Source organism: Neoarius graeffei, chromosome 2 (assembly GCF_027579695.1).
Source record: "Neoarius graeffei isolate fNeoGra1 chromosome 2, fNeoGra1.pri, whole genome shotgun sequence".
Taxonomy (NCBI): Eukaryota; Metazoa; Chordata; class Actinopteri; order Siluriformes; family Ariidae; genus Neoarius; species Neoarius graeffei.
This window is the reverse complement of record NC_083570.1, coordinates 75,978,623-75,995,825: the sequence shown is the minus strand read 5'-3', so window position 1 is coordinate 75,995,825 and position 17,203 is coordinate 75,978,623. Positions and strand designations below refer to the sequence as shown.

Genomic DNA, 17,203 nt, shown 5'->3' with positions numbered 1-17,203 from the left:
TGTTGCACTTATCAATTAGATGATGGAAAGTTACAGACACTCGCAGCACACATTGCCTTCCTTAAAGCAGGGCTTCTCAAAACTTTTGCACCCAGTGACCCCTTTAACCTGAAAATAAATTTGACTGAACCCCTCACAACACAATCCAGCTATTTAATTACTGTTTACAATATAGGGATGCACTCGGGCTGCTTGATATTGGAAAAAATCAATATCACGATTTTTTCAGTAAATATTGATATCGCGATTTTTAAAACGATATTTATACACCTTTTTTTAAAGCCCCGATCATCAACACCCGAGGCACCGGGCCACATTTTTATAGTACAGGCCTCATAGGCTACCTGTCAACCCTTCCCGTTGTACCCTGAAACGCCTTTTACTTAAACTATTTACTGTGCAAGCGCGTACTTTGCATAGGTCCTATAGCCTGCACAAGGCTCACGTTCTCCTCACTCAACATTTCCGATCACAGAGGATGGAGCCAGCGCTGGTATTACCAGTGATAACTGCGTAACGTCCACACTGGCTCGTACCCAGCCAAGGATAAAATCTCTCTCTCTCACACACACACACACACACACACACACACACACACACACACACACACACACTACAACGTAAGCTTGTGTGTTGTTAAGACACCAACATTAAACACACACACACACGGACTGGCCATTGGGAGTAGCGGGAGTTTTCCCGGTGGGCCGGTGGTTCAGCGTGGGCCGGCGGAGGAAAAAAAAAAAACAAACAGTTGCGCGCTGGCCTTTAATATGATAAGCAATGTTAACAGTTTCTTTAAGAAACTGTTAACATTGCTTATCATATTAAAGGCCAGCGCGCAACTGTTGTATTTTTTTTTTTTTTTTTCTCCGCCGGCCCACACTGAACCACCGGCCCACCGGGAAAACTCCCGCTACTCCCGATGGCCAGTCCGTGTGTGAACACGCACAATATAGAGACAAGTCCTTAAGAATTAACATACATGAAAATAGCTCAGCGGCATGTAAACATTCCCTGAAAGTGTAGGTGGCACTGCGGCTAGATGCTACGTGAAATGGCACAAGGCAAACACCATGCTTCGCTCAGTCAACAGACAAAATCCACGAACCCAGTAGTCCTCCTACTACTGTGGGTTAGTGTTCTGTGGCCAAAAACACCCTATGCACAGTCATTCCAAAACATCCCCACTAGTTGCAGGTTATGTCTCAAATACAGATATGCGTTGTGGATTAAGCGATCTATTTTCAAGCATCAGGCTTCTCTTCCTTCATCTTCCAAATGTGGACTCCGCTATCTTTTTGGCATGTCAGCATTGAAATACCATTTGCAGAGATATTTCACTCGAAAAGTAAAAGCAACACATGATTAGGGCTACATGATTAGCAGAGGGACACCGTTTTAAGCGCACGGAATTTTAAAAACAATGTAATTACATCTGAGTCCGTCTACATCGCGCAGTAAACCCGTCCTTAGCAGAACCTACTTCAAAGCATGATGCTAACTGCAGATGCACAAGTCAAAATCAAATGAACCCAAGTAAACATGCCGCGGCGGGCAACATTAATAACCATATTGCCTTACCTTAAAACGCTGTCTTGACCACAGGACGACTCGCAATTATTCCACTTAAATCCACATGGTTTAACACATCTAACACAGCTAGCAAGCTGGATATGTGCTAATATTGTTGTGCTTGTTTTCTTCCGTAGATGCCATTTTTACATTACCCAGTCCCACATCCAAAAATATGATGTAAATATATGTTAATTGTATTATTATAACTATTAGCAAGCAAATCAAACAAAATATTAACAAATCAATATATCAAATCACCCGACACGTATGAAAACAGAAGAACTGATTTTTTACTGTTACGGAGATATCGCGGGAGTAGAATGGATGACGTATACAAGGCTACAGTGTGCCTTAGGGGACAGAAGGGTTCGTTTTACCTTACAAATGACAAAAAATCGTTTCATATCGATATTATGAATTTTGATATCGTTTGACACCAATATCGATATCGTGATAAAAATACGATATATTGCACAGCTCTAGGATGCACCAATACTGGTATTGGAGTTGGCCCTAATACTGTCCTCATCTACTTGTAAATATGGAACCAGTATCGATAACTAATACCACTTCCACTTGTGCATAATTGGGGATCATGTGAGCAAAAGAGACCCCATGAAATAATAAGGAAAGGAGACGGTAATACAAATTTAAGGATGTAAGCTGTAAGGAAATGACAACATGATGGAGTCCAAACCAAAGTGTAATGGAGTGCAAGCTGTTCTCTGAAACGATATCAAGAGGAAGTACAAAAAGTTGTGATAACACAAGCAGTCTCATTAAACATCTGTAAAACAGACACGAGTATGATGAAATCTGCACCTACACCAGCAACGCTCTGCAAGAACCAACAGTGCAGGAAATGCTGGCAAAGAGGGAGGAAATAGAAAACGATAACCCTCGGGCAAAAGACTGCAGCTCTTACCCATTTTATTGCATTTGATGATTAACTACTGTTGATTATTGATAATGTAGTGTAGGATTTCGGCGACAACTGAATATTTTGGAGCTGAAGTGCAACATTCCAAATTGTACCCATGTCACAGACACCATCCTAACAGGGACACACGATTTTGTGGGGGGAGTTTGAAGTTTATTGCATGACATTTTAGATTTTACTCTAACTTGGGAGTCACCTGTTTGCTGTTAACAGTGAGTCTCCTTCCATCAACAAATACTTTCTTGTAAGCATCATTCATATTAAAACTGAAAATTGATGCCAGTATTGGTAAGTACTAAAAGGCAAGTACTTGTACTCGGTCTGAAAAAATTGGTATCATTGCATCCCTAGTACAACAATATTTGGGCTATTTATTGAACTTTTAGAGCTATTATTCCTCATGTTTCCTTCAATAGAGAGCACATTAGGTCAATTAATTCAAGTGACAAGTCAGACAGGCTAATAACTGTTTTATTGAGTGCTTAATAAACATAACTTGTTCAAAACTTATACAATTTAAATTTACATTTTTATATTTAAAAGAGACTGAGAGAGGGACACGAGTGTTTTACTGGGAAATATGTCACTCATATTTTTCATACAAACTACATCCAGGACATTGAGTAACTTTATTTAAATAATATTGGTTGGCTTTGAGTGGTATATCAGGGATATTCTATTCAGCTAGCATGATATTGAACAAGTCTTTGACTCGTTCAGTATCATGCTAGCTGAAGGGAATACATCTGATATGAAAAAAGCTGCTATAATAATAATAATAATAATTATTATTATTATTATTATTAGTAGTAGTAGTAGTACACATTTGATGGAACAATTATAGATTTTACAAGAAGTGAAGAACAGGGCGGGTAACTTGAATGCTGATTCTGATCGAGTGTAATTCAATGTTCTGTCAATCCAGTGTGCATGTACAGTGGTGCTTGAAAGTTTGTGAACCCTTGAGAATTTTCTATATTTCTGCATAAACATCAGTCCTCTCAATAACTGCCGGCAACCAGCGATTTTTGCCACCTACAAACGCTCCATTGCCGGCTACTCACAGTGGTTTTTCAAAGAATTGAAATTCATAAGTTTTTACTTCATAATTTATACTTCATAAAAATAAACTTCTGCATTCAGGATCACTCAGAATTAACCATTTAACATCTACATTTTCAAAATTTTCTGGGGGAGGACCCCCCTCTTTTTTTTTTTTTTTATACATCGCGGCAGCGGCTAACGCAGCCTCCACTCAGCTTGCGCTTAACATGGATCCCAGAGTCCGCTATTTAGCGGAATTCCGCTATTTTTCTAGCCATTTTTTTTAAATCTCTTGTATATCCGTTAAAAATATGTTTAAGTAAAATGACCAGCAGAATACGTTCTGATTTGGTTTGCTTGTTTAGCGATGTTTTCGTCGGCTTCGTTTGTTCTTGTTGACATTTGGGAACACTCGGAAGTTAAATTGATGTAAATACTGCGAGACTGTGCGCAGTAGAATGAGAACAATATGGCTGCGTCCCTTTGCTAGAAAACGTGTTTTAACTTCATTCGTGCTTTTGTTTCTAATGCCTTGAACTTAATTCAATATGTCGTGGAAAGCATAGTTGCGCTTAGCCAGAGAGGAAGTTGAATCCAAGAAGAGATTAATGAATGTGGTGAATACAGAACTTGAAACAAAAGCTCATGTGAACAGAGTAGCCAAGAAACTATCCAAAAGAGCACTGCAGGAACATCAGAAAAAGCAGAAGGAAAGATCAGAGAAACAAAAGTAGAGAAAACTGGAGGAAAGATCACAGAATGCACCCCAGAAAAGAGCATTAAATTCCTCTGCAGTGAAGCCTTTCAAAAAGAGAGGTTTAAATCAAATATCTCCAATATTTGCTGTACATATGTATATATCTAATATTACTGAATCATTGATTTCTGCTCATATTCATGATTTTTGAAAAATGAATGTGGCTTATATTAGACTAGTATTGACATTAACTTGAAACAAAAAAATAAACAAATGAGATGAACTATGGATACTATTGTTATAACAAAATCAGTGGAATATTTAGGCAAGTATATTCTTCAAAGCTACATTTTCGTCTAATTTTTATAATTTTTTTTTGCCACTTATGTCATAGATTACAAAATATGGCATTAAATAGATGCACATTATTGTTAAATTCTGTTGCTTTTCTATGTTAAATCTATGTAAAAAATGTATTCTATAGCATCTTTAAATGTTAAAATCTCAACAGCTTCAGGGGGCGAAGACCTTCAGGCCGGCCTTGACCCTTACGCACAGAGATTCGAAGCCCACTTGACCCATGCTGATAGTTTCTTACATTCCTCTATTTTTTTCAATTACTGCTGGGATCCCTGGCTTAATCCCTGCCGACTACTCTTTCTTACTTGCCCCTTTCTCAGAAATATATTGAGAGGGCTGCATAAAGAACTTCAAATTCTTCATTCGTCTGACCACAGAACAGTTTTCCACTTTGCCACAGTCCATTTTAAATGAGCCTTGGCCCAGAGAAGACGTCTGCGCTTCTGGATCATGTTTAGATACGGCTTCTTCTTTGAACTATAGTTTTAGCTGGCAACGGCGGATGGCAAGGTGAATTGTGTTCACAGATAATGTTCTCTGGAAATATTCCTGAGCCCATTTTGTGATTTCCAATACAGAAGCATGCCTGTATGTGATGCAGTGCCGTCTAAGGGCCCGAAGATCACGGGCGCCCAGTATGGTTTTCCGGCCTTGACCCTTACGCACAGAGACTCTTCCAGATTCTCTGACTCTTTTGATGATATTATGCACTGTAGATGATGATATGTTCAAACTCTTTGCAATTTTACACTGTCGAACTCCTTTCTGATATTGCTCCACTATTTGTCAGCGCAGAATTAGGGGGATTGGTGATCCTCTTCCCATCTTTACTTCTGAGAGCCGCTGCCACTCCAAGATGCTCTTTTTATACCCAGTCATGTTAATGGCCTATTGCCAATTGACCTAATGAGTTGCAATTTGGTCCTCCAGCTGTTCCTTTTTTGTACCTTTAACTTTTCCAGCCTCTTATTGCCCCTGTCCCAACTTTTTTGAGATGTGTTGCTGTCATGAAATTTCAAATGAGCCAATATTTGGCATGAAATTTCAAAATGTCTCACTTTTGACATTTGATATGTTGTCTATGTTCTATTGTGAATACAATATCAGTTTTTGAGATTTGTAAATTATTGCATTCCGTTTGTATTTACAATTTGTACTTTGTCCCAACTTTTTTGGAATCAGGGTTGTAATATCCCCTTTCTCTTTTGTGTATCTATAAAATAGAAAAATCTCAGGGCTTTCCCCAGAAAAAAATAAATAATTAAATATCAGAGTGGTGCTACTGATGCCCGGCCTGGAGGGCCCTGAAGGCTGTTAGGGGTGTCCGGAGGCATGCTACCCTGGAAATTTTTGACATTAGAGACTTCAAATGGTGCATTCTGGTGACATCTCGGACTGATTTAGGCACAATTCAACATTATTAAACTTGCTGGATTTTTTTTTTAACTTTTATTTTTTTAAAAACCTTGTCAAATATGCAAGGAGCAAAATTTAAAGAGAAAAATTAGATTTGAAATGAAAACACTTTGTAGCATGCCTCCTTCATTTTCCAGTTCCAGGATGCCAGGAACAGAATTGAGGTCAAATCATGCAACAGTGCCATCTAGCGACCAGCACCTAGAACATGGCTTTATGTATGGTTGCGAATGACAGTCAGTGCACACAGCGAAACCCTTTTATTTTCACTTCTGGGTTGAGTACCAGGATAGTCTACACCAGGGCTATTCAATTAGTTCATAATATGGGCCAGTTCATGAAAAGTATCCCAAATGAGAAGCTTGAGAAATACTGCTTGAGTATGAGTCATCACATTAACAGATACAGTAAAGTACAACAACACAGGAGTTCTCATCTTTTATTTATATAAATAATATAGTATTTTGTAATTGCTTGTGATATAAAACAATACACATGCGTATACATGCAATATTGTGCAAAAGTCTTTGACACATGTAAAGAAATGCTCTTGACCAAAAATGGCTTTAAAAAATGAAATGTTTCAACATTTAAAAAATAATCTATACAGTAGTAGGCCATAATAAATGAAACAAAGTCAATATGTGGTGTGAGACGACCCTTTGCTTTAAAAAAAATAGTAGTCTCGGGTACAATTAGTGTAGTTTTATAAGGAAATGAGCTGAAGGTTTTACTGAGCATCTTGCAGAATCAGCCACAGTTCTTCTGGACACTTTGTCACACTTGCTTCTTAATTTTGCAGGAAAACTCAGTAGCCTTCATTGTTTTTTCTTTTTTTTTTTAATTTGAAACTGGTCTCCAGCATCATCATGTTGAACACGGGGGCCCCCCAAGGATGTGTGCTGAGCCCCCTCCTCTTCACTCTGCTGACCCACGACTGCACACCAACATCCAGCTCTAATCTCTTCATTAAGTTTGCGGATGACATGACTATAGTGGGTCTCATCAACAATGGCGATGAGACAGTCTACAGGAGTGAGGTGAGCTGCTTGGCCATGTGGTGCAAGGACAACAATCTCCGCCTGAACGTGGAGAAGACAAAGGAGATTGTTGTGGACTTCAGGAGAGCGCACACCCAGCATGCTCCACTATCTGTTGACTGTGCTGCAGTGGAGAGGGTGAGCAGCACCAAGTTTCTGAGTGTGCACATCTCTGAAGACCTGTCCTGGAACAACAACACCGCATCACTGGCCAAAAAAGCCCAACAGCGTCTGTACTTCCTCTGCAAACTGAGGAGAGCAAGAGTCCCGGCCCCCATCATGCACACATTCTACAGAGGCCCCATCGAGAACATCCTGACCAGCTGCATCACCGTGTGGTACGGCGCCTGCACCGTGTCCTGCTGCAAGACACTGCAGCGCATCGTAAGAGTAGCTGAGAGGATCGTTGGTGTCTCTCTCCCTTCTCTAATGGATATAACTCCCACCTCACCCTCAAAGCCATCAGGATTGCAGGTGACCCCACCCACCCATCTCACAGCCTCTTCAGCCTGCTGCCGTCGGGGAGGAGACTGCGGATTCTCCAGGCTAAAACCAGCAGGCTCAAGAACAGTTTCTTTCACCAGGCGGTCAGGAGGCTCAACTCCCTCCCTGTTCTGCCCCTCCTGCCACAGATTCTGCTCGGACACCCCCCTGCCCCCCATTCAGCATCTGACATGTCACTAGGGATCGACCGATGTGTTTTTTTTCAGGGCCGATACCAATACCGATGATTATGGAATTGGGATGCTGATAACCGATAAATGTAAACATAATTCACATGAAATTAAACATGGCACACACTGCCACAGACCTTCATATCCATGAAATGTATGTTTAATTGTAAAATTGAACATGAAATTTTGTGCAGGGAGATGCCAGCAGCATTTGTACAATAAAGTCAAACATTAGTTAGAATAAAATGAGAAATAAAATAATAAATATTCACCAATAAAAAATAAATCACTCCCTACTATATTACAGCTCACCATTTTCAGTGGAAAATAAATGAAAATACACTCTGGATTCTTTTACACTAAGAACTAAGTAAGACTTACCAACTTCAAGTAGTTTTTAAATAAATCAAGTGTAGGGAGCTGCCTGCAGCATTTTTTAAAAAGTAAAATCAAACATAAAGTAGGCTATCACTCCCTATTATGTAACAAGAAGTAACCATCTACATTCTAATGCTTTTAAAGCCCAAGCCTAATATTCCCAATTTAGGAGGATTATATTGTAGTGAAGGAAGCATTACATGTAGTTTCAGCGAGACTAGTTGGTTGTAGGCTAATTCAGGTGCTTCCTTCCGTAAGCTAAGTTTGCCTGGTTACACAGATGCAAATGGACAATTTTAACGAGTAGTAGATGAAGAATGTAAACATATAATGATGTGCTTTTGCAACTTGTGTGTTTGTGACTTATTGTGGCAAAAGCAGCGTGTCCTTACCTTGAAGTGGGATCTGCTTCTGCCCGAGTGCCCATACGGCCGCCTTGAAACAGTTCACAGCGTTTCGCTACGCATGTTGATTGGCTGTATCCCTTGTGCCGCTTCTGCCCGAGTGCCCGTACGGCCGCCGTGAAACAGTTCACAGCGTTTCGCTACGCATGTTGATTGGCTGTATCCCTTGTGCCGCTTCTGCCCGAGTGCCCGTACGGCCGCCGTGAAACAGTTCACAGCGTTTAGCTACACGTGTTGATTGGCTATATCTCTTGTGCCAAACAAATCAGATGTTGTGGTGGGCGGGACCGTGTTCTTGAACTCAGAGAGGCGAGTGCAGGAAAGGACGTGCAGTGACAGTCGCGTTAGGAGCGAAATGGCTGCAAAAAGGCATGTTATCGGCATATCGGTGGAAATTATGGCCGATACCGATAACCCTAAAAATGCAGAATATCGGCCCGATATATCGGCCAGGCCGATTATCGGTCGACCCCTACATGTCACCCTCACAGTTCCCACCCCCACCCCCCAACACACACACGTTTTATTTATATATATATATACACACACACACTCTCTCTCACTGAACTCAGGGACTGCACATTTCACTTTACCTCGCTCATTTGCACTATTCCGCACTACCTCATCTTAATAGCTATTAGTTTGTTTATTCTGCTTATCTCCTGTTTACCTGCTATACCTCAAGTGCCCTTGAATGTTTATTTGCTTCAGTGTGTGTGTGTGTGTGTGTATACAGTTAGGTCCATAAATATTTGGACAGAGACATTTTTTTTCTAATTTTGGTTCTGTACATTACCACAATGAATTTTGAACAAAACAATTCAGATGCAGTTGAAGTTCAGACTTTCAGCTTTAATTCAGTGGGTTGAACAAAATGATTTGCATAAAAATGTGAGGAACTAAAGCATTTTTTAAACACAATCCCTTCATTTCAGGGGCTCAAAAGTAATTGGACAAATTAAATAATTGTAAATAAAATGTTCATTTCTCATCCTTGGTTGAAAACCCTTTGTTGGCAATGACTGCCTGAAGTCTTGAACTCATGGACATCACCAGACGCTGTGTTTCCTCCTTTTTAATGCTCTGCCAGGCCTTTACTGCAGCGGTTTTCAGTTGCTGTTTGTGGGCCTTTCTGTCTGAAGTTTAGTCTTTAACAAGTGAAATGCATGCTCAATTGGGTTGAGATCAGGTGACTGACTTGGCCATTCAAGAATATTCCACTTCTTTGCTTGAATAAACTCCTGGGTTGTTTTGGCTTTATGTTTTGGGTCATTGTCCATCTGTATTATGAAACGCCGACCAATCAGTTTGGCTGGATTTGAGCACACAGTATGTCTCTGAATACCTCAGAATTAATCCGGCTGCTTCTGTCCTGTGTCACATCAATAAACACTAGTGACCCAGTGCCACTGGCAGCCATGCATGCCCAAGCCATCACACTGCCTCCACCGTGTTTTACAGATGATGTGGTATGCTTTGGATCATGAGCTGTACCACGCCTTTGCCACACTTTTTTCTTTCCATCATTCTAGTAGAGGGTGATCTTGGTTTCATCTGTCCAAAGAATGTTCTTCCAGAACTGTGCTGGCTTTTTTAAATGTTTTTTAGCCAAGTCCAATCTAGCCTTTTTATTCTTGAGGCTTATGGGTGTCTTGCACCATGCAGTGAACCCTCTGTATTTACTTTTCATGCAGTCTTCTCTTTATGGTAGATTTGGATATTGATACACCTACTTCCTGGAGAGTGTTGTTCACTTGGTTGGCTGTTGTGAAGGGGTTTCTCTTCACCATGGAAATTATTCTGCGATCATCCACCACTGTTGTCTTCTGTGGGCATCCAGGTCTTTTTGCATTGATGAGTTCACCAGTTCTTTCTTTCTTTCTCTCTCTCTCTCTCTCTCTCTCTCTCTCAGGATGTACCAAACTGTAGATTTTGCCACTCCTAATATTGTAGCAATTTCTCGGATGGTTTTTTTTTCTGTTTTCGCAGCTTAAGGATGGCTTGTTTCACCTGCATGGAGAGCTCCTTTGACCGCATGTTTTCTTCACAGCAAAATCTTCCAAATGCAAGCGCCACACCTCAAATCAACTCCAGGCCTTTTATCTGCTTAATTGAGAATGACATAACGAAGGAACTGCCCACACCTGCCCATGAAATAGCCTTTGAGTCAATTGTCCAATTATTTTTGGTCCCTTTAAAAAAACAGGGTGGCGCATGTTAAGGAGCTGAAACTCCTAAACCCTTCATCCAATTTTAATGTGGATACCCTCAAATGAAAGCTGAAAGTCAGGACTTTATGTCCATGTCCATTATATAACTTGAATATGTTTCAGTAAACAGGTAAAAAAAGAAAATTTGTGTCAGTGTCCAAACGTATATGGACCTAACTCTGTGTGTGTGTGTGTGTGTGTGTGTGTGTGTGTGTGTGTGTGTGTGTGTGTGATATATATATAAAATGAGTGTTTCGTCTGTCTAGTTCTTATCTAGAGTGTTTATACTGCTTGTGTTGTTTATTTCAGTTATTCTATTTTTGAGTGTTTAGTTTATGTCCAGTTCTTATCTAGATTGTTTATACTGTTTTTTGTATTGTTTTTCAATTATTCTATTTTTTATTTATTGCATTGCCTGTTTGCACCGTGGGTCAGAGAGGACTGTAATTTCATCTGTGCTGTATGTCAAGCATGTATAGCATATTTGACAATAAAGTTGACTTGACTTATGTAATAATATGGTGCTCAGGTACAAATGTGTGATGTTTTTGTTTTTCCTGTAACGTTTAATTTTGTGCTGAAAAATGAATGTTTGGAACTCAAATATTTTTTGTATTGACTCAATGTAGGCGTCATAAAACAAATCTATAACAAAGTACTGTGTGTGGGTGTGCGAGATAGATAGATATAATTCATATATAGCATAATAATATTAACAATACTTCCACCATGTATGTGTATATATTATAAGTGCCCTTTTCATTATTAAAGAAAGGTGGAGGAGGTGCAAGAGGCGAGAATGGTGCAGGTGCTGGAGGGCCAGAGCCAGCCTAACACAGGGTCTCGGGTGGAGGCTGGTCATGTCTGGGTCTCTTGTCAATCCACCACTGGAAGCGAGAGTGGAGATGGTTGCCTTCGAGAGTGCTGTGATCTGTCATCTTCCATGTCATCTTTGGCATCAGGGAGGTGACCTGTGCAAGGAGAAGAGGGGAGAAATCAGTTGACATGTGCAAAAAGAACCCAACTAATCTCTTTCTGTGGTAGCACCTCTTTCTTCTCCCTTAGCTGCTTGAGGAGGCTCCGTTTAAGCTGCTCCAGCTGTGTGCAATCAGTGGGCTCTGCCCTGTGGCCACGTTGCTTTTGGCAGTCCAAAATAGTGGTGCTGAAGTATTGCTGTCTTTTCAGCACCACAGGAGCATTGGAGTGACTGCCGGTATGCTGCTTGGGTGGTGGGTTCCTTGGGCTGTGTCACACCCCCTCCCCCCAGCTCTAAGCCTACTATCCTCCAAGGTTAGGCCCAGAGGCTGTAGTGCCTGGAGAGGCCGTTGGCATTACCGTGCTGGGTCCCAGCTCTGTGTTTTGGACCCGGAAAGAGAAGTCTTGGAGAGACAGAGACAGCAAGTAACACAAGCATTGGTGTCTTTGGCTACTGCTATCCACTGAAGTGGTGACTAACATGAAGGGATGACCAGACAGATGGTACCAGAGCTCCATGATTACCCACTTGATGGCCAAGGCTTCTCTCTCCACATCCACATTTATCCCCTGGCAAGAAAAACAGTTTGTGGCTAATGTACAGCATAGGATACTCTTGACCCTCTGTGACCTACAAGAGCACAGCACCCAGTCCTGTCTCTGAAATGTCTGTCTGGACAATGAATGACAGGTCAGAGTCCAGGTTTCAGAGGACAGGGGCAAGTGAGGGCGTTCTTCAGGGCCTGGAATATCTGTTCTGTTTTGCTGGTTCTCTGCATCTTATCTGGCTCTCCTTTCCTGGTCAGGTTAGAGAGGGGAGAAGCTACAGAGGAGAGTTTAGGCATGAATCTGTAGTAGTATCCTGCCAGCCCCAAGAATATGCATACCTGTTGCTTGGTGGTGGGCCAAGATTGTTCTGGACCACCTCTGTATTCTCCTGTGGTTTGAGCAGCCCTTAGCCAATGTAGTAACCCAGGTACTGCATTTCACCCCAGATGACACTTCTGAGGGTTGGCAGTGAGCCCAGACTTTTCTTAGCTTTCCCAGGATTACTTTGAGATGGTGGTTGGCCCAGGTGGATGATGACATCTTCCAGGTTGTCTACTGCAAACTCTCAGTGGGGGCAAAGCACGATGTCCATGAGGCGCTGGAATGTCGCTGGAGCCCCATGGAGGCAGAACAGGAGGACCTGGTACTGCTAATGGTCTGATGAGGTGGTAAAGGCATTTTTCAGCTGGGCTTGGGACATCAGACTCCTGTCAATAGCCCTTGGTAAGGTCAAGGGTGGAAACAAAGTGGACCTTTTCTAGTCGGTAAACTCAGTCATCCACTCTAAGAAGGGGGTTCAAGTCTGAGACCATGTTGAGGTTCCTGAAGTCATTGTCGAACCTCAGACTTCCATCGGGCTTGGGCACTGCTACAATGCAGCTTGACCAGAGCCTGATCGACTCCTCAATTATAATGTCCTGTAGCATTCAAGCCACTTCTTCCTCGATTGCATGATGGCGGGCCTCTGGGACATGATAGGTCCTTACCTTGTTGGACCAGGGTGTGCCCTGGAGGTTCTGAAGAGACAATAGCATGGGTTGACAGCAGTGAGATGGGCTTGATGCAGCATTTTAATAGGTTAATGTAAGGTTGTCTATCTCTTCTCTTACCTGGCTGTTGCAGGTGGTAGTTAACAGGTTGAACATGCTCAGTCATGATGATGGGGCCCTGCTACCATGCAAGGAACTAGCAGTTGGTGGTGGGGCGAGGAATTGGATGCAGTTGCCAGGCTGGAACTCTCATGGCTGGGCAGAGTGGTTGTAGAGGCAGCTCTATTCAGTTTGAGCAGTGAACATATCCTCCCTGTTGATGCGATCCTTCATTTCCTTCACATGCTTGATGTTCGTCCGGAAGGATGACTGCTGCTCTTCCCAGGCCTCTTTTGCAATGTCCAGGTGGTCCCAGGACCTTCTGAACAGGAGCTCAGAGGGGGTGAAGCCTGTTGACACTTGTGGAGTCTCCTGGATTGCGAACAGTATATAGAAAGAGGTCCAAGTTCCAGCCATCCTCATCCACTACTTGCTGCAGCATCCTCTTCAGAGTATGGTCGAACCTCTCAACTCATCTGTTGGTCTGGGGATGGTAGACCCGAGGGATGGATGTTTCACCTGCAACAGCTGACGCACATGACATTAGTTTGGACACAAAGGGTCTGTGAGTAGATCCTTTGGCAGCCCTGTGCAGGGAAACGGCAGAACCAGTTCCCTGGCAATGTTTTTGGACATGACCTTCTGAAGAGGACTTGCCTCAGGGTATCGGATGGCATAGTCTATAATGATGAGTATATGCTTGTGGCCCTGGGCAGACTTGGGAAGGGGACCCCCCCATCCATGCCCGCTCTCTCAAAGCAGATGCCAGTAATGGGCAGAAGCACAAGCAGAGCAGGTGCAGGTTTTTTGGAGGTGGTACACTGACATCGGGGACAGCATTGACAAATTCCACACTTCAGCTTTCATCCATAGCTAGAGAAATTGATCTTGGGTTTTCTCTGAGATGTTCTGGCTCACTAGGTGACAGCCCACACGGTGGGGGAGTGGGCAAGGTGCTTTGCAAGTTCCACCTTTGAGCAAGGGACTACAAGCAGGTCCATGGGTTGGCCTCATCACTCTTTGTGGTGGTAGAAGAGGTCCTGGCAGACCAGGAAGTAAGAACTAGAGGGGCTGCCCCAACTGTTGGTCCCTGCCCCCAACAACTCTTTCACCACTCATCCTGCTTCTGCTCCTGTCTGAAGTTCCCTTCTTGAATCACCTGCTTATACACATGAGAAAGTGGGTCAGAGGTGGTGTTTGACTCTCCTTCAGCAGCATGTAAGCATCAGTATCCTCATTCTCCAGCCAGGCACACATCTTGGAGTGGTGCAGTTCACAGGCCTTCAGGGTTCTTGTTGTCTCCTCATCCTTCTGGCAGCAAGCGGCTCCTTGGAACCTGGGCCAATCTCTACCTAGAAGGAGAGGGACAGAGAGGTCAGGAACCACACCAATGGTTAGCTTCCATTCACCTCACTCATTTCCAGTCTGGATGTGGGTGGTGGCCACCTCTTATGCATCCTCTGCATGCAGGTGACCCTGATAGAACCATGGTACTTAGGCAGGGTGGCAGGTCAGACCAATGTGATGGTACTGCTGGAGTCGAGGAGAGCTTGTACTTATTGTCCCCCTATCCACATGAGGTGCTTGGAAGATGAGGGCGTGTGGTCAATGTAACCAGTTAGCCATGGCTTCCAGGCTGGGGCAGGTGATGGAGATTTGTGAGCAGTGGGCATGGCCCTATCGAGGGGTGAGGGAGGGCAAGCTGGTTGTGAAGGACATCTTTAGGGCTCTGCATTGGCCCAGCAGGGGGAGTGCAGGGGCCTGATGTGAGGTTTTGTGGTTCCCTGCTTGCTGATGTCCAGCATAGCAAGGGCACACTCCAGGGCCCCAATCAGCTGGGCAGGTGTTTTGGATTCCTCTGCCAGGAAACTAAAACTGGGTTGTCAATGGATCTTCCAGCAGGACAATGGCTTGAATCATATGTCCAAATCAACACAAAAATGGTTAGCTGACCACAGAAGCAAGCTTTCTGCCATGGCTATCTCAGTCCCCTGACCTGAACCCCATTGAAAACCTGTGGGTTAAGCTAAAGGGGAGAGTGCACGAGAGCGGGCTGAGGACCCTGGATGATCTAGAGAGATTGTGTAAAGAGGAATCCAACCTTATAAAATGTTATAGGAGAAGGCTCAGTGCTGTTTTACTGGCAAAGGGAGGTCAGTCAAAGTGTTAAAGGTCCCATGGCATGAAATTTTCACTTTCTGAGGTTTTTTAACGTTAAAATGAGTTCCTCTGACCTTCTTAAGTCACCCCAGTGGCTAGAAATTTCATAATGTGTAAACCAAACTATGCCCAATATTTGAGAGTGGCACGTCAAAACGGCGCGTTGAGAAGCTCTTCCCTTGCCGACGTCAGCAAGGGAGATGATCCCCCCCCCCCCCCCGGATTCCCACCACTCTATGGATTGCCCGCCCAGCTCAAAAGTTGCCACCAAACATGGAAGTTGTGCTGTACATGGATGTGACAACACAGAAAAGAGTCTGTTTTTACTGCCGACGGGAGAGCCCCTGAAGACGCAGTGGCTTAATTTTATTTACTCCAATAATACGCCGTCGAGTCTACCTAAGACGGTGTATGTTTGTCAGAAGCATTTTCCTGATGAATGTTTCCACAACTTGGGACAGTACAGGGCAGGTTTTGCACATCAACTGTCACTGAAGCCTGGGTCCGTACCAAGCATCCCTGCCGCATCAGCCACAAACAGCGAACAAGTAAGTGTATAACTGTTAAGTCGTTTTGTCGTGTTTTAAAATCGGTGCCACGTTAGCCTTGCAATGGCTACATTAGCTGTGCAGCTAACCGCTTCCTGCAGTTAGCCAGGTACTCTGCGCTACAAAACCAAAAAGCATGCAGCATGCTCTGTTATAATAGCCAATCAAAACAGTTTTTTTACAAAGACACCCACATTCTTTTTAAGTCACTCGTTCATTTTATTTGTTTGTTTGTTCAGTAAAAACCCAAACATTTGTTGAATTTATTTTATTTCCTCGCGTCGCACCTTAATGACGTCAGCGCGCAGTATTTTTCCCTTCGCGGTTTGTTCCTTCTCTCTCGCCATAGTAAGACACCCACATCCGCTTGTTCTGACCCACTGGAGGTAGCGACACAGTGCTGTTAGCCAATCAGAGGTAATACGTTTACATGTCATGAATATTAATTATAAGACCCGCCCCCACCCTCTACCCTTCCCCGCCTCCTGCTTCTCATTAGCAAAACGACGCACTGGGAAAAGCTCTGAAATGGGGCTTTCTCCCAGGAGGCTATATCTACGTGCCGAGGGTTCATTTCGAGAAAGGCTGCGGATATAACATCCGGAAACCTCCACGAGCCCGTTTAAAGCATCAACAAACCACCATGCCATGGGACCTTTAAATACATGGGGTGGCAATAATAGTGACACGTGCTTTGTTGAAAATAATAATTTCATGATTTAGGGGTCTGTTTTTCTTCAGAATAAATTTTTCAATTAAAGGTTGGACTTTTTCTCATTTTTTCAGTATGAGATGAAGCAACAAAAGCTGGATTTATGCTCATCCCCCCCCCCACACACACACATGCACGCACTTTTTTTTACGAATCTTCACAAGGGGTACCAATAGCCAATAATCAAGGTGTGTGTGTGTGTGTAATGAATAAATAAACACACTTGTGCATCTCACATTAGTGCATTCTAATAATTTGAGACTGGATTTCTCATTTTCGTAAGCTGTAAGCCATAATCATCAAAATGAAACCAAAGGCTTGAAATATTTCACTTTGTGTAATAAATATAGAATATATGAAAGTTTTGTTTGAATTAAATTACAAAAAAAGAACTTTTTCACAAATTTTAATTTTTTGAGATGAATTAGTG

The 17,203-nt window shown here is 42.8% G+C and overlaps 1 protein-coding gene across 1 annotated transcript in view; it reads left to right on the top strand.

Annotated features, from left to right (window-relative positions):
• The window catches only part of pdhx (pyruvate dehydrogenase complex component X), a 125,922-nt gene that overhangs the window by 39,513 nt on the left and 69,206 nt on the right, over positions 1-17,203 (top strand). The gene's annotated exons all lie outside the window — the stretch shown is intronic.